The following is a 26248-nucleotide window of genomic DNA, read 5'->3' on the forward strand; positions in this document are numbered from 1 at the left end:
TGTCTGACTATCTGTGTTGGCCCTGCGATAAGGTGGCGACTTGTCCAGGGTGTACACCGACTTCCGCCCGATTGTAGCTGGGATAGGCACCAGCGCCCCCCGCGACCCCAAAGGGAATAAACGGTAGAAAATGGATGGATGTCAAGTAACAAGTAAAATGCCCTTTGGAGTAAACAGTTGCAAAATTTGCTAAATTAGTTAGCATGTTAATATTAGAATATCATCATGTTAACATGAACGTGCTAACAGTTAGCATCGGCCGTGTACCAAGTTATATGAGTCTAAAGTATACAGCTGCAAAATGAGTTCAAAAAGTGTAACATTCAGTTAACATATGTCAAGTAGCAAGTTAAATGCCCTTTTGGGTAAACGGTTGAAAAATTTGAAAAACGAGTTAGCATTTTAATGTTAGCATATCATCATGTTAAAATTAGTATGCTAACAGTTAGCATAGGCTATGTACCGAGTTATATCAGATTAAAGTGTACAGTTGCAAAATTAGCTTAAAAAAAGTGTAAACAGTTAGTTAAGTAAGTAACAAGTTAAATGCCTTTTGGGGTAAACAGTTGCAAACTTTGCAAAATTAGTTAGCATGTTAATGTTAGAATATCATCATGTTTACATTAGAGTGCTAACAGTTAGCATAGGTCATGTACCAAGTTATAGGAGTCTAAAGTGGACGACTGCAAATTTAGTTAAAGTGTAAAATTTAGTTAGCACATATAAAGTACCAAGTTAAATGCCCTTTGATATAAGCATTGCAAAAAATTCCCAAAAAACCTTGGCATTTTATGTTAGCATACTATCAAGCTAACAGTTAGCATGGGTCATGTACCAAGTCATATGTCAAAATGAGCTAAAAAGTGTAAAACTAAGTTAACATATGTCAGGTAGTAAGTTAAATCACTCGAGGGTATTCCTTTGCTAAAATGGCAAATTAGGTTAGCATGTTTTTATTAGCATACTAGCTTGCTAACAGTTAGAAAGTGTCACTTTCCATGTTATAAGACTAAGGTGTACGGTTGGGAAATTCAGTTACCAAATATCAAGTACCAATGTATAATTTCTCTGAGGTAAACGGTTGCAAAGTTAGCTAAATAAGTTAGCATGTTAATATTAGCATACGAGCATGCTACTAACAGTTTGCAAGTGTCACATTACAATTTAAATGATTATGGTGTACGGCTGGGAAAATAGCTAAAGAAAGTGTAACATTTATTTAGCACATGACAAGTACCAAGTTATACGTTCTCTGAGGTAAACAACTGCAAAATTATCAGAATAAGTTAGCATGTTAATATTAGCAGCCTAGCATGCTAACAGTAAGAATGTGTCATGTTACAAGCTATACGACTTTAAGGTGTACGGCTGTGGAATTAGCTTAAAAAAGTGTAAAATTCAGTTAGCATATATCAAATGTTTATGTTCTCTTAAGTAAATGGTTGCATAATTAGCTAAATGAGTTAGCCTCAGAGTACATTAAAATTTGAAGTAAGTATGCTAACAGTTGGCATGTATCATGTTCCAAGTTATATGACTCTAAAGTGTGCGGCTGTGAAATTAGCAAAAAAAAAAAAGTGTAAAATTCAGTTAGCGCATGTTATGTAGCAATATATATGTTCTCTGAGGTAAACGGTTGCTAAATAACACCCCCTACATGGAACACTTAAAATATTGATGAATACATAAAAATAAATACAATTACAGGTTGATTCAATATTATTGAAAAAAAAGCCTCAGAACTTCGCAATGTTCTGAAAAATGACAGTTGTCATGACAACGCCATGTTTGTGTAAGTGACCCTTGTTGACAAAAGGGAAGGAAAATATGTTAAAACATGCTGAGTTCTACAAATACACTACATGCTGGCGCTAGGGTTGCACCGTATACTAGTAAAGTACTGCAATACTAATAATTCATAAACGGTACTATACCGCCTCGAAAAGGTACACGTTCCACCCCCCACCTTTTTTTTTTAAACTGTCATGACATTTCTTGTTTTACAAGCAGAGGAGCATGTTCGACAATGCGCACACACACTGAATACTTACAAGTAGACACAGTGTAGAGACAGAAACGGGAGAACGGACGCATTTTGGTCTAAAAACTCAAGATAAAGGTGAAGTTATAACACTGAAACGCCCTCAGGGAGAGGGGCTTTAAGAGGTGGCTAGCTGGTTAGCGGCTGATGTCCATCCGCAGTTTGAAGTGTTTCAGCTACTTCTAAATCACTAATCCTTGTCTCCATGGCAACCATTAAAGTTCTTACAAGTAACATTATCATTGGAGGACGAGGAATATCTAAACATGCTTCACTACACACTGTAGGAGGATACAATAGCTAACAAGCTAGCACTCCTGAATGTAAACAAAATACAAAAGGTGGATCTACACCTGACATCCACTGTAATGATACCAAGTACAAGAGCGTATCGAGTCGATACTACTATGATTACATCAATATTTTTTTTGTCACAATTTTTTTTAAATTTCATATTATGTTTAGAAACTTAGGAAATATGTCCCTGGACACATGAGGACTTTGACTATGACCAATGTATGATCCTATAACTACTTGGTATCGGATCAATACCTAAATGTGTGGTATCATCCAAAACTAATGTAAAGTACCAAACAACAGGAGAATGAGTGATTATTACATTTTAACAGAAGTGTAGATAGAATATGTTAGAACTGAAAATAAGCAGACATTAACAATAAATGAACAAGTAGATTAATAATCAATTTTTACAGTTTTTTACAGTTTGTCCCTAATAATGTTGACAAAATCCTCGAATGATAAATGACAATAAGTTACTGCATACGTCAGCAGACTAATTAGGATCCTTTGTTTGTTTACTTACTACTAAAAGACAAGTTGTCTAGTATGTTCACTATTTTAAACTTGTTTAATGTACCATAAGAGTTTTTGTTAAAATAAATACATTAACGTTTTTTTTTTTGTGGTCCTCTTTATTTGGAGAAGTATCGAAGAGTATCGGAACACATTTTGAAACTAGGTAGCGCTGTTATTAAAGTGAAACAAAGAAGCTGCAAACACGTCACTTGAGGAACGTCCGACATTGAAACATGCTTTTATTGAAGACCACATTCTGATGTTTATGGATTCCTTTCATTTTGCTCTGGATGTCAATTATGGCCTCGCTCCACAAGTCCCGCCTAAAAATACTAGGCGGCCTCATAGCCCTGTGGGAACACAGCGCGGTGGAGGAACGCTGAAGTGGCTTTAAGAAGGTTTCCGCTCAAGGTCTGTATGCAAGTGGTCCTTGTGGTCCAAATGCTGCTTCTGCTTGTTGATGCTTCCAAGCGGAGAGCGCGGTATTGCGAGAAACACGTCCAAATTATATGAGTTTAAAGTGTACGGCTGCAAAATGATCACGAAAAATTAAAAAATTCAGTTGGCATATGTCAAGTACCAATACATATGCTATTTGGGATAAACGGTTGCAAAATTTAAAAAAAAAAGCTAGCATGTTAATGTTAACATACTAACTTTGGCCTGCTAACAGTTAGCATAGGTCATGTACCATATCTAATATCCAAGGTGTATGGCTACATAATTATCCCAAAAATAGTGTAAAATTCAGTTAGCATATGTCACGTAACAATCTATATGCCATTTGGGATAAACGGTTGCAATATTAAAAAAATAAGCGAGGATGCTAATGTTAACATACTAACATTAGCCTGCTAACAGTTAGCATAGGTCATGTACCATATCTAATACCTAAGGTGTATGGCGACAATTAGCAAAAAAAGTGTAAAATTCAGTTAGCTTATGTCAAATACCAATGTATATGCTATTTAGATTAAACGGTTGCAAAATAAATAAAAAAAAAGCTTGTATGTACACACTTAAGCCTGCTAACAGCATAGGTCATGTTCCAGACGACTTAATTAGCAAAAAAAATTTAAAATTCAGTTAGCCTATATCAAGTACCAATTTATATGCTATTTGGGGTAAACTGTTGCAAAAGTAAAAAAAAAAAGCTAGTATGTTAATGTTAGCATACTAACTTTAGCCTGCTAACAGTTAACATAGGTCTTGTTCCATATCTTATATCAAGGTGCATGGCGACATAATTATCAAAAAAAGTGTAAAAGTAAATTAGCATATGTCATGTAACAATTTATATGCTATTTGGGATAAATGGTTGTTATATATACATATATATATATATATATATATATATATATATATATATATATATATATACACAAAAAGCTAGCATGTTAATGTTATCATACTAACTTTAGCCTGGTAAGAGTTAGCATGAGTCATGTACCGTATCTAATATCTAAGGTGTATGGCGATATAATTAGCAAAAAAAGTGTACAATTTAAATAGCATACGTCAAGTAAAAATGTATATGCTATTTGGGATAAATGGTTGTAATATGTATATGTACATATATATATATATATATATATATATATATATATATATATATATATATATATATATATATATATATATATATATATATATATATATATATACATATACACACACACACACACATACACACACACACACATACACATATATATATATATATGTATATATATATATATATACAAAAAGCTAGCATGTTAATGTTATCATACTAACTTTAGCCTGGTAAGAGTTAGCATGGGTCATGTACCATATCTAATGTATATGGCGACATAATTAGCAAAAAAAAAGTGTAAAATTTAATTAGCATATGTCAAGTAAAAATGTATATGCTATTTGGGATAAACGGTTGCAAATTTAAAAAAAATAAGATAGCATGTTAATGTAAACATACTAACATTAGCCTGCTAACAGTTAGCATAGGTCATGTGCCATATCTAATATCTAAGGTGAATGGCGACATAAATATAAACAAAAGTGTAAAATTCAGTTAGCCTATGTCAAGTACCAATTTATATGCTATTTGGGGTAAACGTTTACAAAATTAAAAAAATAAGTTAGTATGTTAATGTTAGTGTACAAACTTAAGCCTGCTAACAATAAGCATAGGTCATGTTCCAGGCGACATAATTAGCAAAAAAAAATTAAAATTCAGTTAGCCTATGTAAAGTACCAATTTATATGCTATTTGGAGTAAGCTGGTGCAAAAGTAAAAAAAATAAGCTAGTATGTTAATGTTAGCATACTAACTTTAGCCTGCTAACAGTTAGCATAGGTCATGTTCCATATCTCATATCTAAGGTGTATGGTGACATAATTAGCAAAAAAAGTGTAAAATTCAGTTAGCATATGTCAAGTAACAATTTATATGCTATTTGGGATAAATGGTTGTAAAAAAAAAAATATATATATATATATATATATACATATAAAACCGTTTATGAATCATTAGTATTGCAGTACTTTACTAGTATACCGTGCAACCCTAGCGCCAGCATGTGGTGTATTTGTAGGACTCAATATGTTTTAACACATTTTCCTTCCCTTTGGTCACTTGCACAAACATGTCATGACAACTGTCATTTTTCAGAACATTGCGAAGTTCTGAGGCTTTTTTTTTTTCATTAATATTGAATGAGCCTGTAATTGTATTTATTTTTATGTATTCATCAATATTTTAAGTGTTCCATGTAGGGGTGCTATTTAGCAACCGTTTACCTCAGAGAACATATTAATTGCTACATAACATGAGCTAACTGAATTTTACACTTTTTTTTTTGCTAATTTCACAGCAAAAAAAAGCTAGCATGTTAATGTTATCATACTAACTTTAGCCTGGTAAGAGTTATCATGGGTCATGTACCATATCTAATATCTAAGGTGTATGGCGACATAATTAGCAAAGAAAAGTGTAAAACTTAATTAGCATATGTCAAGGAAAAATGTATACGCTATTTGGGATAAACGGTTGCAAAATTAAAAAAAAGAGCTAGCATTCTAATGTAAACATACTAACATTAGCCTGCTAACAGTTAGCATCTAATATCTAGGGTAAATGGCGACATAAATGCAAAAAAAAGTGTAAAATTCAGTTAGCCTCTGCTAAGTACCAATTTATATGCTATTTGGGGTAAACGTTTACAAAATTAAAAAAAATAAGCTAGTATCTTAACGTTAGTGTACTAACTTTACCCTGCTAATAGTTAGCATAGGTCATGTTCCAGGCGACATAATTGGCAAAAAAAGTGTAAAATTCAGTTAGCCTATATCAAGTACCAATTTATATGCTATTTTGGGTAAATGATTACAAAATTTAAAAAAATAAGCTAGTATGTTAACGTTAGTGTACTAACTTTAGCCTGCTAACAGTTAGCATAGGTCATGTTCCAGGCGACATAATTGGCAAAAAAAAGTGTAAAATTCAGTTAGCCTATATCAAGTACCAATTTATATGCTATTTGGGGTAAACTGTTGCAAAAGTAAAAAAATAAGCTAGTATGTTAATGTTAGCATACTAACTTTAGCCTGCTAACAGTTAACATAGGTCATGTTCCATTTCTCAAATCTAAGGTGTATGGCGACATAATTATCAAAAAAAGTGTAAAATTCAGTTAGCATACATTAGTGGTTCTTAACCTGGGTTTGATCGAACCCTACGGGTTCGGTGAGACGGCCTCAGGGGTTCGGTGGAGCCTTTGCCATGGAGGTAAAGACACATGCGACTTATCGTGTAAATAAAAACTTCTCCCTATCGGCGTATTATGGATGCCCCCAAACAATGTTCCCTCTAATTTTCCATCTGATTTGCAGGTTGTTTGATTGATCGATTGAAACTTTTACTAGCAGATTGCAAAGGAAGAGAATACATTATATGAAACAGTACAGTTTACACAGTACAGTACATATTCCAAACAATTGACCACTAAATGGTAAGACCCGAATAAGTTTTTCAACTTGTTTAAGTCGGGGTCCACGTTAATCAATTCATGGTAATGTGTATAAGGTGTGTAATTTGTTGTGACTCCATGCACTGTGTTGGTTTTGTTCTTTAAACAAGGTGACGTTCATGCACGGTTCATTTTGTGCACCAGTAAAAAAAAAAACATTTGACTTTTTCTTGAATTTGAAAAAAAAAAACACCTTTTATTTTTCACTAAAGAAGGGTTTGGGGAATGCGGATATGAAACTGGTGGGGTTCGATGCCTCCAACAAGGTTAAGAACCACTGGCATACATCAAGTAACAATTTATATGCTATTTGGGATAAATGGTTGTAAAATATATGTATACAAAAAAGCTAGCATGGTAATGTTATCATACTAACTTTAGCTTGGTAATAGTTAGCATGGGTCATGTTTGTACCATATTTAATATCTAAGGTGAATGGCGACATAAATATAAAAATTCAGTTAGCCTATGTCAAATATCAATTTATATGCTATGTGGGTTAAACGATTACAAAATTAAAAAAAAATAAGCTAGTACGTTAATGTTAGTGTACCAACTTTAGCCTGCCAACAGTTAGCATAGGTCATGTTCCATCTCATATTTAAGGTGTATGGTGACATAATTAGCAAAAAAAAGTGTAAATTCAGTTAGCATATGTCACGTAACAATTTATATGCTATTTGGGGTAAACTGTTGCAAAAGTAAAAAAATAAGCTAGTATGTTAATGTTAGCATAATAACTTTAGCCTGCTAACAGCTAGCATAGGTCATGTTCCATATCTGATATCTAAGGTGTATGGTGACATAATTAGCAAAAAAAAGTGTAAATTCAGTTAGCATATGTCAAGTACCAATTTATATGCTATTTGGGGTAAACTGTTGCAAAAGTAAAAAAAATAAGATAGTATGTTAATGTTAGCGTACTAACTTTAACCTGCTAACAGTTAGCATAAGTCATGTTCCATATCTAAAGTGTATGGCGAAACGACGGCGGTCACGGCCTAGAGGGCCTTTGCTTTGTTGCGCCCTAAAAAGTGTTAACACTAAGAATTGTACTTATTGATTGTAACGTGCCGCTATGTAATTTTGCTAATGCTAATCAGGCAATGTATATTAGCGTCAAGATAGCGCATTATTTACATTGGAGCATTTTTTTGGGTCAATTACTGTCTTGGCACTGAAAAATGCAACATTGCCGATAGGCGGTTTGGTTGGGGTCCCTCTCTGTGCTGCTGGAGTGATAGCCAAGTGCCTCAAGCGCAACCCTGGTATGGTAACAAGACAAGACCCGCGGGATTTGGTTGGTGCCAAAAGAGCACCAGATTCGGTACCAATCGTGACACAAGATGGAGTTGCCCGCGAAGGGCCACAGCAGGAGTCAGTGCTCGTTGAGAAGAGCGATACGGGCTTGTCATTTCAGAGTATGCACTAAATTTGTCGCCAGTCAATTTTTTTTTAAGCATTAACAGATGTTAAATGGATATATAATCAGGGCAACTAAGACAACTTCATAGTGATGTGTAAAGGAGTCCGTGTGAGTGTTTGGAACATGCACTAACTGTACTGACACCACATTGATACTGTGTTTGTGTTTCATAATGGCCGTCATCACATTTGATCTGCAAATATAGGAATACATTAAAAAAACATTTTTAAATAGTTGTGTAGAAAGAAATAAGAAATGTGCAAATGTGTAGAAAAGGAGCCATTTGAGGAAAGGAAATGGTCAAAGTTCAGTGTTATACTTCTGGAAAAAACAATCAGTGCTTTGTAACTGAAACATGACTTCTCACACGACTATTTCAAAAGGCATCAAGGGAAATTCTCAGGACAGTGGAGGAAGTCCCAAGTCCAGTAGTTTCTAGGACAAGAACTTTGTTGATGTATTTTTGGGGGAATATTCATTCGTAAAAATTGCACAAAAAAACATTTACAAATTAGATTTTTCTTTTTTTAAATAACTTTTTTTATCAAATGAAGTAAGTCTACTTGTCAAGGTATGTGAGCACTGTTTGGAAAAAAAAAAGGAAAAGAAAAATTGAGGGAAAAAAGGGGGACAATTGGGGGAAAAAGGAAAATTGAAGGGGAAAAATTTGGAAATTTGAGGGGAAAAAAATAGAAAAACTGAGGGGAAAAATATGAAAAATAAGAGGAAAAAGAGAAAAATTGAGAGGAAAGAGGAACATTGGGAGAAAAAGGGGAAACTTGGGAGAAAAGGGGAACATTTAGGGGAAAAAGGGGAAAATCGAGGGGAAAAAATGGAACATTGAGGGGAAAAATAGGAGGAATATTGGGGCGAAAAAAGGAAAATTCGGAAAAATAAGGAAAATTGGGGGAGAAAAAAATAGGAAAATCCTTCCTGCTCCGTCTTTTTATTCTCCGGCAGAGTAGCAACCTGGGTTTCATCCGGCAACGCAACACACTTTCCCTGACGATGCAACAATGCACCTCTCACACGATGGCCTTCCTTTGAATCCAGCTCCTCTACTGCAGGCAGGACACACCCTTCTAACCTCAAACAAGCACTCTGCGTACATATATTTATATACACGCCATGTACTTTAAAGTGTACGCGCACCCACTGGATGCATTTACAGTTCGTCGCGAAACTCACTTCTGCAGGATGACTGGGATAAAATATGACATAAGAAGAATTAGCATAAATACTTTAATTAATTGCCCTGTTTAAGTAGGCACAGATACAGTGGGGCAAAAAAGTATTTAGTCAGCCACCGATTGTGCAAGTTCTCCCTGTATCATCCATGTATCCATTTTGGTATACTGAATTTGAAATAGCATACTGAGTTGCATCCCAAGAACACCAAACCTACTGTGAAGCACGGGGGTGGAAACATCATGCTTTGGGGCTGTTTTTCTGCTAAGGGGACAGGACGATTGATCCGTGTTAAGGAAAGAATGAATGGGGCCATGTATCGTGAGATTTTGAGCCAAAACCTCCTTCCATCAGTGAGAGCTTTGAATGGTTGACCAAATACTTATTTTCCACCATAATTTACAAATAAATTCTTTAAAATTCCGACAATGTGAATTCCTGGATTTTTTTTCCACATTCTGTCTCTCACAGTTGAAGTGTACCTATGATTAAAATTACAGACCTCTGTCATCATTTTAAGTGGGAGAACCTGCACAATCGGTGGCTGACTAAATACTTTTTTGCCCCACTGCATGTACTGTTTGTAGTCACATTGGCATTAACAGCTGTGGCTGTAGGCAACCTCCTGAAGTAAAAAAAAAAAAAGAAGAAAAATAACTCCACAAGATGGCAGTAGCTACATTTTAAGTATCAATAGCTATAATTATGTTGATGTAGTTTGATTTTTAACTAGTTTCTTTTTACATGACAAATAGACAAATATTTTTTCTTCATTAGACAGCAAACTAGTTAAGGCTGAATAAACAGCACCTGGTTTGCCTGACTTTTTTTTTATTTTTTTTATATTTATTTATGAGAAAAGTGTAGCGAAGTGTGAACAGCATCTCGGAATACAATCTCAAACGTATTTCAAAGTAAAATTGTATCTATCTGATTGGCTGGCAGCGTCACGTGGGGCTCTGCACCGGCTGGCAGTGCTGTGCATTCATGTTGTCCAGGACGTTCACTCACAAGCAGTGTTTGGGAAATTACTTTTAAGTTATCAAATTACTAACGGAAATACTCTTTAACAAAATATAATTAATTACTAGGGGAAGTAATTATTGCGTAACTTTAAAAAATATAGTGTGTGTATGAGATTCCATGTGCTTCAATGGCTACAGTCTCCTGGTTCCCAAACGGAATATTGTAGGATTGCAAACTTGTCACTTCCATTATTCATTTGATGTTCATTATTCCCTGGAAGTAGTAGCAGTAGTGTGTGTATGTATTTACATATTGTGTGTTTGCTGTGTGACGTTGCCTCTTTCTGTTTGATATCAAGTTCATTTTGGTGTGGTGCTGGTTGTTGCTTTCATTAGTAAAAAGTTACTTCCAGTACTGAACTTTGCTGTGCTTCTGACGGGTGCGTGTTGACATACAACCACATCAAAAGTAGCGTTAATGGTATTGTACATAAAAGTAATTACCGTAAATTCCGGACTAAGCAGCTAATTTTTTACTACGCTTTGTACCCTACGGCTTATAAAACGGTGCGGTTAAATTATGGATTTTTTTCCTCGCTAACGGAAATGCTACGTAAAAGGGCTGTTTCGCCTTTTAGCCGCCCATAGCGTTACTACTTGTACATAATTTTTCCATTCATCACTCCAGGCAACGTTTGTTAAGTTTTACAATACGACTAAAACTTTTCATACTTGTCAAACCGTCCATTGTTTGATGTCTATAGGAATGTGTTCATGCATATTTGTACATGCTATCGTTATGTAATCTAGCTAGCGTTGTTAGCATTAGCTAATATGCTAACAGGTTTACGAGTGACTGAGTTGGTATTATTAACTTACAATGTCATTTGTTTGTGTTGTTTCAGTTTCACACATTCACCAAATAAGGATAGATAAGGACCAAGTGTTTCGATTTTGGGGCTGATCCGGATCACTGTCTGTTTTCAGGACCTCTTCAGAGAGCCGCTTGCAACAGTGAATATTATATGAATATAGATGTATGCAATCGCTTTATGATATTATAACACAATTGCCGATGTATTTGATAACAGTACTATATATATTTTTGATGTACACTATAAATATCAATTGAAATAAAGGTAGATTTTGCTGGTATTCAGTCGCTGGAATTTTATCGTAAAATTTACGTTGGTTTTTACTGTAAATTGGAAAAGATATTAGTTTTTTTTAAGGGGAAAATTCTGTCAACTGAGCTGCCAGCTTTTTAATTAAAAAAATCTATGTCAATCTTTCATCAGGACTTTTGCTTTTTTACCCCCTTCATCACATATTATTACTCATTGCAGATTCATGAGAGCAAACAAACACAATAAAATATCTCTTGCTGTATAATGTCTGCTGTCATTAGGATATCGACTCCAAGTATGTTTATATATTCCTGTTTAAATGAAAAATGACTCATAATGCTCATGAATAAACCAAGCGTCTTTTCGTGTCGTTGCCATTACCGGGTCCTAAATGCTGTCAAAGTGGTCCAACTTGTGGGACTACGCCCTCATCCTTCCACTATCCAGGTGAGAGGCATAATTTATGATGTACAATAAACACACAGGGAGCAAGGTAACACCTCCAAATTGTACACAGGCTTATTCTCACAGCGCCGCTATGAATAGCCTGTCTGCATTAGCACTTATAATAACAATATCACTAATATTTGGTTAATATTCAAGTCATGAAATGTAAATGGAGTACTATTGGCGCTTTTTGGATGGTTATTAATTGGATTTTATGTAAGCAGACTTTCAATTCCGTTTAATATTAAGAATGCATTTTTAAAAATCAATTCATCGTCATGTCTCTCATAATGATTGTGAACGATGGTCAAAATTCCCCCCAAAATCTGAAGCTCCCCTTTAAATTTAAAATGCAAGCAGATATTTGAGTATTTTATTTTAACCAAAAAATGTTTGTAATGTACGATGATATAATATTTACATTATTAGATAACATGTCAGTTAAAAAGATACTTATATTTCTTTTCTGTGAAGCATAGACACATTATTTCCAGGGGTTGGCAGGCCACATTAGATGAGGTGGTGGGCCAGATCTGGCCCCCGGGCATTGAATTTGACACTGGTGTGCTTAAGGCTCTTCGGCTGTTGGCTGGTGAGTCAGCTGAGCATGCTGCAGTCGTATGACACACTATTAACTCATCACTTACTGCACAATGTCTGCTGTCATTAGGATGCAAAATTTTTGTATGTTTAAATACTCCAATTGAATTGAAGAATGACTCATAATGGTCACAAAGGTACCAAGAATCTTTTCGTGTCGTTCTTGTCATTACCGGGTCCTAAATGGGCTGTCAAAGTGTACCAACTTGTCAGAGTACGTCCTCATCATTCAACTATCCAGGTGAGAGGCATGATTTATGATCTACAATAAACCCACAGAGAGCAAGGTAGCGAGGAAACACCTCCAAACTGTACATAGGCTTGTTATTATATATAGTATGGCTGCTTTAGCAATTATAATAACAATATCACTAATACTTTGTTAATATTCAAGTCAGGAAATGTAAAAGGAGTATTGTTGGCGCTTTTTGGATGGTTATTAATTAAACACACAGAGAGCAAGGCAGCGAGGGAACACCTCCAAACTGTAAAAAGGCTTGTTATTATATATAGTATGGCTGCGTTAGCAATTATAATAACAATATCACTAATACTTTGTTGATATTCAAGTCAGGAAATGTAAAAGGAGTATTGTTGGCGCTTTTTGGATGGTTATTAATTAGATTTTATGTAAGCTAATTTTTATTTTCGTTCATTTAATATTTAAAATGCAGTAAAAAAAAATCCATCCGTCAAGATTTCTTTCATAATGATTATGAACCATAGACAAAATTCCCTTGACACATTATTTCCAGACGTTGGCTGGCCATGTTAAATGAGGTGGTGAGCCAGATCTGGCCCCAGGGCCTTTAGTTTGATACGAGTGTGCTTAAGGCTCTTTGGCTGTTGGCTGGTGAGTCAGCAGAGCACGCTGCAGTCGTATGACACACTATTAACGCACTTCTATGATATTAATGCGAGTCCTAGGTCACACTTTCATCAGCTGATGTCTCAACTGTTTGTGAATGAATGTATATGATCAAAATAGTATCAATCTCTCTGAGATTCCCAGAGATTTGAGAGATAATGAGGAAGCCAGTCACGTGATCCGTGACGTACAGGAGGAACCACAGATCCCTTCACCATCAACAACAATGCTAATCAAGCAGACTTTGTGAGGGACGACGGCGATTACTTTGGGAACAATTACGATCCAGTACATTATATTTTTGAGCCTGAACACAAAGAGGATGATTAAGTTTCAAAAGCTGAGTGCTTAACGGATGTAGTTTTGTTGTGACACTAGGCGATTACTTTGGGAACAATTACGATCCAGTACATTATATTTTTGAGCCTGTACACAAAGATAATGATTAAGTTTCAAAAGCCGAGTGCTTAACGGATGTAGTTTTGTTGTGACACTATAGCATTGGAAGCATTTCTAGGTGCTAAACATACAAACTAACCATAATAAAACAATGTAATATCTCCACTCTCGCTGGGATCCCCACCGACAGGACGCTTGCATAATCCTGTTTGGATGAAGAATCAATCACATTGATCACAAAGGGTGAAAAATAGGGTGCCTCAACAAGCATCTTGTTTGCCATCTTGAGGGTTGTGAAAGTGGACCAGCCTGTTGTTTCATGGCCACATTTGTCTACTAGCAGGTGAGAGATGCATGAATGATGAACGTAAAATATATTTTTAGCAAGTTTGAGACCGGGCAGCACGGTAGGACATGGGTTAGTGTGTGTGCCTCACAATACGAAGGTCCTGGGTTCGGGATCTTTCTGTGTGGAATTTGCATGTTCTCCCCATGACTGTGTGGGTTCCCTAAGGGTACTCCAGCTTCCTCCCACTTCCAAAGACATGCACCTTGGGTTAGGTTGATTGGCAACACTAAATTGGCCCTAGTGTGTGAATGTGAGTGTGAATGTTGTCTGTCTATCTGTGTTGGCCCTGCAATGAGGTGGCGACTTGTCCAGGGTAAACACCGCCTTCCGCCCGATTGCAGCTGAGATAGGCTCAAGCACCCCCCGCCAACCCGAAAGGGACAAGTGGTAGGAAATGGATGGATGGATGGAAGTTTGAGACCAAGCAAAAGTTAGTGTGTCAGCAATAGTATGAGCTCACTGCTATCAACGGGCAGCTAAAATAGTCCGTCCGCGTTAGCGCATGTAAAAACAATATCACTCATATTTGGTTAATTTTCAAGTCACGACAAGTAAATGGAGTATTGTTGGTGCTTTTTGGATGTTTTTAGAGATTCTAATGAGGGGAACCTCCATCTGTTGACTTCATTAATAGCTATTTATTTACTATTTTGAATGCTTAAAAAAAGCCAAGTGTGTGTGTTCTTGTCTTACATAAGGATTGACGCACTATTAACGCACTTCCATGATATTAATACGAGTCCTCGGTCACACTTTCATCAGCTGATGTCTCAACTGACTCCCTCTTGCAGTCAGATGTCACTTGTGGCTGCTCTGCGCGGCACGTCCGCCCTACATAAACGTGCACGCGGTTCCTGCGCACTCCGCTCTCTACCTTGAGGGGAAAGGGCTGGCCGGCGAGGCAAAAAAACCCGACGCTTTAAGCAGAAAGCCACGTTACCTTTGGTGTGTGCGTGACTCAGGCCAGCTCCTGCAGCAGCTCGGCACGATCCAATCAGCCTGCAGACACACAAATTGTCAAAATGATTTTTGTTCAAAAGGACAACAACAAAAAACGACAATGTTTTTGAAAGTGTAGCCACACCTCCAATAGCAGCTGGAACATCTACGGCGAATTTAATGGCGAGTAAAAAAAACCCTGAAAAAGTAAAATAATATTTCTTCTGTCACTTTATGGTCACATTGGGACTCAACTCCGGTACCAATTTCGGGTACTGAAGTGTTAAATGTTTTAATAACTATTGTTTTGGTGGCAGAGGGGTTAGTGCGCCTGCCTCACAATACGACGGTCCTGCAGTCCTGGGTTCAATTGCAGGCTCGGGATCTTTCTGTGTGGAGTTTGCATGTTCTCCCCGTGAATGCGTGGGTTCCCTCCGGGTACTCCGGCTTCCTCCCACCTCCAAAGACATGCACCTGGGGAAAGGTTGATTGGCAACACTAAATTGGCCCTAGCCTGTGAATGTGAGTGTGAATGTTGTCTGTCTATCTGTGTTGGCCCTGCGATGAGATGGCGACTTGTCCAGGGTGTACCCTGCCTTCCGCCCGATTGTAGCTGAGATAGGTGCCAGCGCCCCCCGCAACTCCAAAAGGGATTAAGCGGTAGAAAATGGATGGATGGATGGATGGATGTTTTCAGTAATAAATGACAACATTTAAATATGAGTTGATTAGGTTGTTATATCTTAACTCAGTTGCAAGTATGAAGTGAAGTTAGGTGGCAGCGGTGTAGAGTTTACGGTGTGTTGAGGACAGCCACTTTGGTCTTTGCTTTGTGGCGCCCTAAAAAGTGTTAACACTAAGTATTGTACCAATTGATTGTAACGTGCAACTTAGTAGTATTGTTCAGCAACACATTTGGAGTTGAAATCAGCATGTGAATCCGGTAACGCTAATCAGTCAGTGTATTTTAGCATCAAGCTAGCGCATTACTTAATTAGGGACTTAAATAGATCAATACTTTCTATAATTTTTAAAGCAATGACAGTTTAGAAAAATCCCACAAAAATAATTGAGGATCCAAAAAGGCCCCACTAATAAAAGCGTTAAATTATATAAATTATTGACCTACTTAAGTCCCCAATTATTGCCACAATGTAAGTAATGCGCTAGCTTAATGCCAAAATACATTGACTGATTAGCGTTACCGGATTTAAATGCCGATTTCAGCTCCTCCAAATGTGTTGATGAACACTACTACTAAGACGCACGTTACAATCAATAAGTACAATACTTAGAGTGGTATCACTTTTTAGGGCACAACAAAGCAAAGACCAAAGTGGCTGTCCTCAACACACCGTAAACTATACACCGCTGCCACATAACTTCACGTCATACATGCAAACGAGATAAGATACAACAACTTAATCAGCGTTAAAAATGAGTCATACAATTTTTTTAATCTTTCAAAGTTTACATTGCTACTTCAGATCTATATATTCATTAATTACATGTTTTTATTGTTTTTTGATGTTTGTTTTATGCCATTTTGTAAAAAAAAAAAAAACCCTGTAGTTTTTTTTATATGGTAAACACACAAAATGTGCAATATTTTTCCCAAAACATATTTCAAATTGTTATTTTTGATTTTAAATAATATGAGCTCTAAACAGGTCAATATTTTTTTATTTTTTTTAGCAAAGACATTTTTAAATTTTATTATTATCAAAATAAACAATGCAACTATGTATCGTTATATTTAACCTGTTTGTTCTTTTATTCCATTTTTTTTTTTTTTAAATAGTATTTTTAAAATGAGCTGTGGACCACAAATGGCGAGTAAGCAGGTGGCACTGGTGTGTGTTTCTGTATTGTGTGTGTGTGTGTGTGTGTGTGTGTGTGTGTGTGTGTGTGTGTGTGTGCCTAAAAATAACCGACCAGCTCCGACATTTTAAGCGATTGTTGCATAGAAGCGTCTTTATTGCGGCGTCGTTACACAAACAAAGCAAATGTCAAAGGAGCAATGGAGGGTGGAGTCGCTGACTTGTGTCCACCACGCCTCTGACCCATTGCTACTACAAACTCATGGCTACCATAATGTGTCCCAAAAACTGTACTAGGCCTTAATTATAGGGGTTCCCCATAATTAAAACCTTAATTACAAGGGTTCCCCATACTAGTTTACCCCACTTCCGATACCAATATTGCAGCCTTGACTGTTGGCCGATACTGATGTGATACGATACAGGCATAAATTATACTATTTTGTAGATAGGGGTGTTGGAAATGAATATAAATATTTGAGCAGAGAATACATACTTTGTCCCTATGCTTTGAACCCTGCGGCTTATAAAACTGTGCGGTTAATCTATAGGCTTTTATTAGCTGATCGCTATAGTGCAATTGTTTTAATTTTTTAATCTAAGCAAAAACCACTGAAAATGTGTGTTGTTTGTTCTATGGCATCATATTTGGGAAAATGTGCTCATTTCTGCAGTGTCCTTCCATTTAGTGCTAAAGCGCCCTTCAATCTTTGTTGGTTTACTTACTACTAAAAGACAAGTTGCCTAGTATGTTCACTAATTTATTTATGGAATAAATTGCAATAAGAAACATATGGAGGTACCTTAAGATTTTTTGTTCAAATAAAGACAATAATGATAATTTTTACGGTCCAATTTATTTAGAAAATTATCGAAAAACATTTTGGTACCGGTACCAAAAAATTGGTATGGAGACAACCCTACTTCATATTGTTACATCCTTATGACTTCAATTCTATGCTTGAAAATGATGCTTGACTGGCATTTAGTCCAGGACTGAGTTGGTTAGTTTGCTGATGAAGACAACAGGAGCCTCTCCGTGTTTCCTTTCCGGATGTGCTCTCTCCGCCAGAACCTGCGAGGAACCCGCAAAGACTTCTACGAGGCCTCTCGTAACCTCTCCACACACCTGTTTTTAGACTTAACTCACACCAATGAAGCAGGTTCCGGGTGACATGAGTCCAAGCAGCTGCCTCCAGCGTTAAGGAGGAATCTCCTCAGATTCCTAAACCTTACTCCTGGATCCTCAACAGAATTCCCTTGAGAATGTTGGACCACCACCACCACCACCACCACCACCCCCCACTGCCTCAGGCCTGGGCCGCAGCTTTTCAGATCAGTTTCCAGTTTGTCGTTTGCTGACTCAGCAGAAATCAAGAACACTTCATTGAACTGTCACAACTCATTTGTGTCAAAAAGTCATCCAGGCATGAAAACTGGATGAGTTTTTTTCAACAAACTTTTCGGACCTGTGGAGTCGTGCAAACAGAAAAGAGGACGTGCCATTGGTCAAGCGCAAGTCACATGTCTGGTCTTATACGACACTCGCATGTCAGGGACTCCCAATTTTATGTTCTTCTTCTTCTTTGTCAGAAGTTGCAAAGCAAGGTTGGTTGCATGAACAAAGGTACTCGCTCTCTGGGAATTAAGCAAAACAGGAAGTGATCACTGATCAGTGGGCGTGACACACTAACGGCCAATCAGGTGACAGTATCAACTAGGGTTCGCCTGTATAGACTATCAAGTTTGGTTGCACCATCTTGTTGTCTGGCGGTTAATTCTCTGCATGGAGTGAGAAGAGAAAGTGGAGAAATTGTGGACAAAAGAGGAAAAGTCAACTGGACAGTAAGGTACTTTTTAGACTATTTTTTATTTTTCTAACCCTAACCATTTTTTTTTTAATAGTTAGACCAATGTGGTTTGTAAATGACATACCACTAATACCACACTACCTTAGCCACGCTTACCCTTTACAACACCACTGTAACTTCCTGATACTGAACCTGCAGAAAATAGTTATCATGTTTCGCTATGTTTACATATTCACACTTTGCACAGTTTTCTTACACTTTATTAAATATTTCTTACATATTACTTCTTTTTGCACCTTAATTAAAAAATAAAAATGATAGTTAAGTCAATTTTGTTTGCATTGATTGTTTTCCATGCTTGTGTTGACATTTCCTTTCTGCCTTGATAGCTGAGGGATTATAATAAAAGGAAAGTTACATTTAAAAAAAAACAAAAAAACATTTAATTTACTTTTCTCTTGGTCCTTATTTTGGATAAGTAATGATATTTTCATGGCCTATCGATATTGACCGACATAAAACACTTATATCGTGATACAGTGATTAGCCATATCACAACATGGTCACTACTGGACCTGTTGGGGAAAGCAGTTCAATGGATACAATTTTATATTATTATTGTTGTTGTGTTTCATGGTTTCATCAAGGACAGTGATTCGCCAAAAATTTGATTCATTATTAAATTACAGTATTATATTTTCCTAAATTCAAAGTTAACAATGTGTTATTGTTCAAACTGTGTGTAATGGTAGTGGCCAAAAATATTAAATATACGTGTTAAATAAAACCTCTCTTTTGTTTTTAATGAATACTTATGTCTACTACACTACTGTATTTTAATGTAATCATTATGGTGGTACTTAATGAATACTTAGGTCTACTACACCACTGTATTTTAATGTCATCATTATGGTGGTACTTAATGAATACTTATGTCTACTACACTACTGTATTTTAATGTCATTATTGTTACGGTAACAACGCATCGCGGATGTGCGGGGAGTGTCACCCCTCGATGCACGGGATCACAGCAGGCAGAATTGAAGGTAGGAACAGGTTTTAAATTATAAAATACAACAAAAAAAAACACTTGTACAGCGCGGAAAGAAAAGGTGTGCCAACGCACGGGAAGCAGAACACAAACGTGAGTAAAAGGCAGAGTACAAAAAGTCCATACAGCGCGAGCCGAGCGCACGGAGGCTAAGCTATACTTAGCAGAGAGAATACAGAAAGACAAAACTAACGTAACTGTTGCGTGATGCAAACAAACTGGCGACGAGGAACTGAGGTAGTAGGCGGTCTTAAATACAACACAATAAATCAAAACAGGTGTGCTTCGGGAGTGCGTGCAGGAGGCGTAATTAAGTAGCCATGGTGACGAATGTAAACAAGGAAGTGTTCAACTGAAGGGATCAGCAGAGTCTAAACGTGATCAAAACATATCCAAAGCAAAACAATAAACGATCCGTGTAGCGGATTGTGACAATTATGGTGGTACTTAATGAATACTTAGGCCTACTTTGCTACTGTATTTTAATGTTGTCATTATGGTGTACTTAATGAATATTTAGGTCTACTATAGTACTATATTTTAATGTTGTCATTATGGTGGTACTTAATTAAATATGGGTCTACTACACTACTGTATTTTAATATTGTCATTATGGTGGTACTTAATGAATATTTGGGTCTACTATAGTACTATATTTTAATGTTGTCATTATGGTGGTATTCAATGAATATCTGGGTCTACTATAGTACTATATTTTAATGTTGTCATTATGGTGGTACTTAATGAATACTTAGACCTACTACGCTACTGTATTTTAATGTTGTCATTATGGTGGTACTTAATTAAATATGGGTCTGCTACACTACTGTATTTTAATGTTGTCATTATAGTGGTACGTAATGAATATTTGGGTGTACTATAGTACTATATTTTAATGTTGTCATTATGGTGGTACTTAATGAATATTTGGGTCTACTATAGTACTATATTTTAATGTTGTCATTATGGTGGTACTTAATACTTAGACCAACTACACTACTGTATTTTAATGTTGTCATTATCCATCCATCCATTATCCATCCATTTTCCATTTTCTACCGCTTATTCCCTTTTGGGGTCACGGGGGGCGCTGGCACCTATCTCAGCTACAATCGGGCGGAAGGCGGGGTACACCCTGGACAAGTTGCCACCTCATCGCAGGGCCAACACAGATAGACAGACAACATTCACACTCACATTCAAACACTAGGGCCAATTTAGTGTTGCCAATCAACCTATCCCCAGGTGCATGTCTTTGGAAGTGGGAGGAAGCTGGCGTACCCGGAGGGAACCCACGCATTCATGGGGGGAACATGCAAACTCCACACAGAAAGATCCCAAGCCTGGATTTGAATCCAGGACTGCAGGAACTTCGTATTGTGAGGCAGACGCACTAACCCCTCTGCCACCGTGAAGCCCTATGTCATTATGGCGGTACTTAATGATTACTTACGTCTACTACGCTACTGTATTTTAATGTCGTTATGGTGGTATTTTGAGAGTTGAGTTTTTTCTGAGGTGGTACTTGGTGAAAGAAGTTTGATAACCACTGCTCTGGGAAATGTTCCACTTTCATGATCTTGTGAAACTTTCACAATGGTCCTCCCACCCCCCAAAAAACGATGACTCAAAATTACAAGAAAGTAAACGGAAAGGACAAAAAGTGCTTATGTTTGCATATTTTCTTTGGTGACTTGAATGTCACATTTTCTATTTGCAAGCTTTCTGTTTTTTTTTATTATTCTAATCAGTAACACATATTTACTGTGAATTCCTGACTGTAAGCCGCTACTTGTTTCCTACGCTTTGAACCCAGCTGTTTATAAGATGGAGCGGCTTATTTATGGATATGTCTTCAGTGACAACAATAAAAATAATTTTACATTAAAAAAAATCAAAAAACCAGCAGAAACACTGACAGGGACGCTATCTTTTGGAGTATTTTTTTCACCGTAGGTGCTGCAGTTTCCTTCCATTTATCGGAAGTGCTTTTTCTTCTTCTTCCAACCAAAGTGCTGTTCAGTCTTCTAGCCGTCCATAACTTTACCACTTGTATGTATTCTTCATTCATCACTCCAAGCAACTTTTGTAGGTTTTACAATACTAACTACAACAAGTCTTACATGTGTGATGTCTGAGTGTTTTCATGTATTTGTATTCGCTATCGTAATGTAATTAAACTAGCGTCGTTAGCATTAGCTAATATGCTAACACGTTTAAGAGTGTCTGTTTTAGTAGTATTAACTTACAACTGAATTATTTTTGTGTTGTTTTAGTTTCACAAATTCCTCAGTAAATTCTCCAAAACATCACCATGAAGTTATTGTGTCTGTTTAGCTGATTGGAGAGCTAGCTTGCGCAGCTGGTGGTTCCTTCTATTTTGCTTGAACCATTTTACTGCCCTCTTAGACACAATTTGGAAACAATTAAGGTATGTAAATAAACATTTACAGAATCTTTCTATGCAAATAACTACTTTCACAATGTATTTATCTGCAGCTTATAGTCTGCAGTTAATAAAGGGAACGGTATTTTTTTTCCTTCTAAAATTTAGTGGGTGCGGCTAATAGTCTGGAAAATACTGTACTATAGAGATAAGATTAGCCCCTCGCAGGTACGTATCACTACTACATATATATTATTTGTACTATATCGTTATTTACATCAAACCCCTGTATTAACCGTGTCCTGACATAACTTTTTTATACCGATATTGCCACAATATTTTAACACTACTTTTAAATGTTAGAAATGGTTTATTCAAGCGAAATGAGTCCAACAGAGTACAATGGTAGGTATGAAAAATCATTTGGGATGGACTTTTGCCGTCTTTAAATGAAAGTGTCGACACCTAGAAGTCACAATAAGGTTGGATGATGCGGACACGTTTGTAACTACTAGATACTTTCTAATATACTTCTGCCTTGGACACTTTGTACACGTAAGTAATATGCAACTTTACTGATTTGATACTTGTTTATGTTGACAACTTTTACACTAAAATACTGTTCAATTATTACTACTATGTATGTCTAGCTTGTATGCTATTGTGTGCTTAGCTGCTGAGTAGCTGCTAGTAGCCTACAGCTTCACATGTTTAGCTTTTGTAAATGACTTGACGAAAATAAAAGAAATGATGAGCTTATTGGAGGACATTCAGATGTTAACTGGCTGCCCAGCGTTGCACAACTGAAGAGTGTGTTGGACATTTTCCATGCCAAGTCATGTCTTCCTCCTCCTTTTCAGACATGTTGTTACCATTGTCGACCACGGCCATTATTAGACGCGCACTTCCGCTACACTTATATTTAATCTGCATTTTGCATGGCTGTGCAGGACTTTTCATGGTACCACTGCTCCCTTTGAACAAAGATGGCAACATTGCGAAACTTCACCCCATTCACATCTCGCAAATATTTGTATAGTTGAGCCTTTCATGTGGATGTGATTAAATATGTCGATTCCAAGGCTTGGCTGGAGCGCAGTGCAGTCGCTGGGCTGCGACATCGGGTGTCCTTATTATCCAGGGTTAGCAAAGTGTTATGCTGAGGTTTGGAAATGTCCTGTGTTGTGTTCGACTGTAAGGCTTAAACAAACTTGCATTCTTTCACGCACTCCAGGCCTGGGGAAATCTCATTAAGTGGGATTTGTAGAGTTATTACAGCACTTTCTACCCTGATAAGGAATCGGAATGGTGTCTGTCGAGTATCAAGTCGTTCGGTCAGGTTTGCGCAAAAAGACCAAACCCCGTCATCAAAATTGATGTAAACTTCCAACGTGTTGGAGGATAAATCATAAAGGAAGGCAGCAATAGTAAATGACAACAAAAGAGGCACACAAAACTGGATTTTTCTGCCCTCGAGTGACACACATCCAATTTTTTTTGTCCGTCCAAACGCTATAAAGTGCTTCAAATCCGATCTTACTCCGAGTAGTCCGAATCGGATTTTTTCAAATGTGACTTTAGTCCAAACGGAAATGCGACTCGACTTTTTTGGCAGCTTTAGGCGAGCTACGTCACTCGTGTGCTAAGACGCAGACCGCTAGCTGAAGTAAGGGGTTCATTCTTCACAGAATCAGGTTTTGGTGAGCAAAGTCTTTTATCGGTGGCCACATTTTCAGTGCATCACTAGTCAATGGTGCTATACGTAACAGGGCTGGGCCGATAAAACGATATAAATATATATTGCGACAGACATGTCATCAATATCGATATAAAATTTGCTTCATAAATATAATTTTTGGTTGGAATGAAGCATGCTGAGTCTGCAAAACAGCAAGTGGCCAGTGAGCAATGGGCGGGAAACGCTAAACAGCCAATCGTGCAATAGTGTTAAATATCACGTTTGGTTGCGGCCCCTCCCTGCCCCGCCTGTGCACAGAGTGAGAAGAGAAACTAAAGATGAATCAAAGAAATTGTGGATTTTTACTTCGACAGCATGGCATTTTAAAAAAAAATTGTCCCAACGCATCATAATCTTTTCTTTTCAACCCAAATCCGTTTCCGAACAGAAACAACAGATAGGAACTAAAGTGCAGCAATGTAAAACTAAAATAAACATATACATATATATATAAAACAAATGTTCTACTTTAAAACAATACTTTGGCCCAAAAATACTTAAATAATAATGACTGCATAACATGTATTCGTTTCCACACTTAAGAATAACAGACCAAATAATATATGTGACACAGATCACATACCTTCCTGGCACTAAACCTGCAGAAAATAGTTCTTCTCAAGTGTCTCTATGTTTACATTGTCACACTTGGCACTATTTTCATACACTTTATGAAGCATTTCTTACATATTACTTAATTTTGAAAGCTTATTAAGTGTTCAATGTGATGTTACTATTTTGTTGACATTGTTTGAGTGTTTTCCATGTTTGTGTTGACATTTCCTTTCTGCCTTGATAGCTGAGTGATTATAATCATAAATTTCAATAATTATCGATATAATCATATTTACAATAATTACTGCATAACACAAATTCCCTTCCACAGTTAAATAAGAAGAACAGGGCAAATTAATGTTACACAGACGTTATTTCCTAGCACTAAACCTGCAGAAAAAAGATCTTCTCAGGTTTTTTTCGTTTATATTTTTTAGTTAGTTTAGTTTTTAGTTAGTTTTATAGTTTATAGTCACACTTTGCACTATTTTCTTAAACTTTATGAATCATTTATTACATCTTACTTATTTTGAACCTCAACTTAAAAGGGAACATTATCACCAGACCTATGTAAGCGTCAATATATACCTTGATGTTGCAGAAAAAAGACCATGTTTTTTTAACTGATTTCCGACCTCTAAAAGGGTGCATTTGGTGATTTAAACGCCTTTCAATTGGTCGCCTGTCGGAGCAATGACCTTTCACCCATGACGTCACATCGTGAACTGACCCGCCATTTTCTCAAACACATTACACACACCACCAAGTCAAATCAGCTCTGTTATTTTCCGTTTTTTCGACTGTTTTCTGGTACCTTGGAGACATCATGCCTCGTCGGTGTGTTGTCGGAGTGTGTAACAACAAGAACAGAGACGGTTTCAAGTTGCAACAGTGGTCAAAAGATGCGAAAGTCCCTCATTTGTTCTGCACACTGTACCGACGACAGCTATGCTAGGACAGAGATGGCAAGAATGTGTGGATATCCTGCGATTATTCAAAGCAGATGCATTTCCAACGATAAAGTCAACGAAATCACAAAGGTGAGTTTTTGACTTAGGTGGAGTGTGCTAATCAGACTTATTTGGTCACGGCATGACTGCAAGCTAATCAATGCTAACATGCTTTTTAGGCTAGCTGTATATACATATTGCATCATTTTGCCTCATTTGTAGCTATATTTGCCTCCAGCCTTTCCCTCCACCCACATTTAATGCCAAACAAACTCATACCAATCGTTGGTTAAAAGGCGATCGCCAAATTCGTCCGCGCTTATTCCCGTGCCGCTGTCTGTCGTGATATGGCTCAAAAGCTTCTGTTTCTTCTTTAATTTCGTTTTCGGTACCCGCCTCCACACTCAAACCATCCGTTTCAATACATGCGTAATCTGTTGAAGCGCTTACGGCGCTGAAATCCGAGTCTGAATCCGAGCTAATATTGCTATACCTTTTTGTGCTAGCCGCCATGTTTGTTTCTGTGTGGTCACGCTGTGACGTCACAGGATAATGGACGGGTGGATATAACGATGGTTAAATCAGGCACTTTGAAGCCGTTTTTCGGGATATTGCGTGATGGGTAAAATTTTGAGAAAAACTTTGAAAAATAAAACAAGCCATTGGAAACTGATTTTTATTGGTTTTAACCCTTCAGAAATTGTGATAATGGTCCCCCTTAAAGAGGTTATTAAGTGTTTATTGTGATTTCATTTAACATTTTGT

At 36.9% G+C, this 26248-nt stretch overlaps 1 protein-coding gene across 3 annotated transcripts in view; it reads right to left on the minus strand.

Annotated features, from left to right (window-relative positions):
• Window positions 1-26248, minus strand: part of raph1a (Ras association (RalGDS/AF-6) and pleckstrin homology domains 1a) — a 110835-nt gene that overhangs the window by 47542 nt on the left and 37045 nt on the right. For all 3 annotated transcript variants that reach the window (XM_061879475.1, XM_061879476.1, XM_061879477.1), the window contains one exon: window positions 15174-15232. The gene's annotated coding sequence lies outside the window, so the exon portion shown is untranslated. The remainder of the gene's footprint in view (window positions 1-15173; window positions 15233-26248) is intronic.

Source organism: Nerophis ophidion, linkage group LG19, assembly GCF_033978795.1.
Source record: "Nerophis ophidion isolate RoL-2023_Sa linkage group LG19, RoL_Noph_v1.0, whole genome shotgun sequence".
Taxonomy (NCBI): domain Eukaryota; kingdom Metazoa; phylum Chordata; class Actinopteri; order Syngnathiformes; family Syngnathidae; genus Nerophis; species Nerophis ophidion.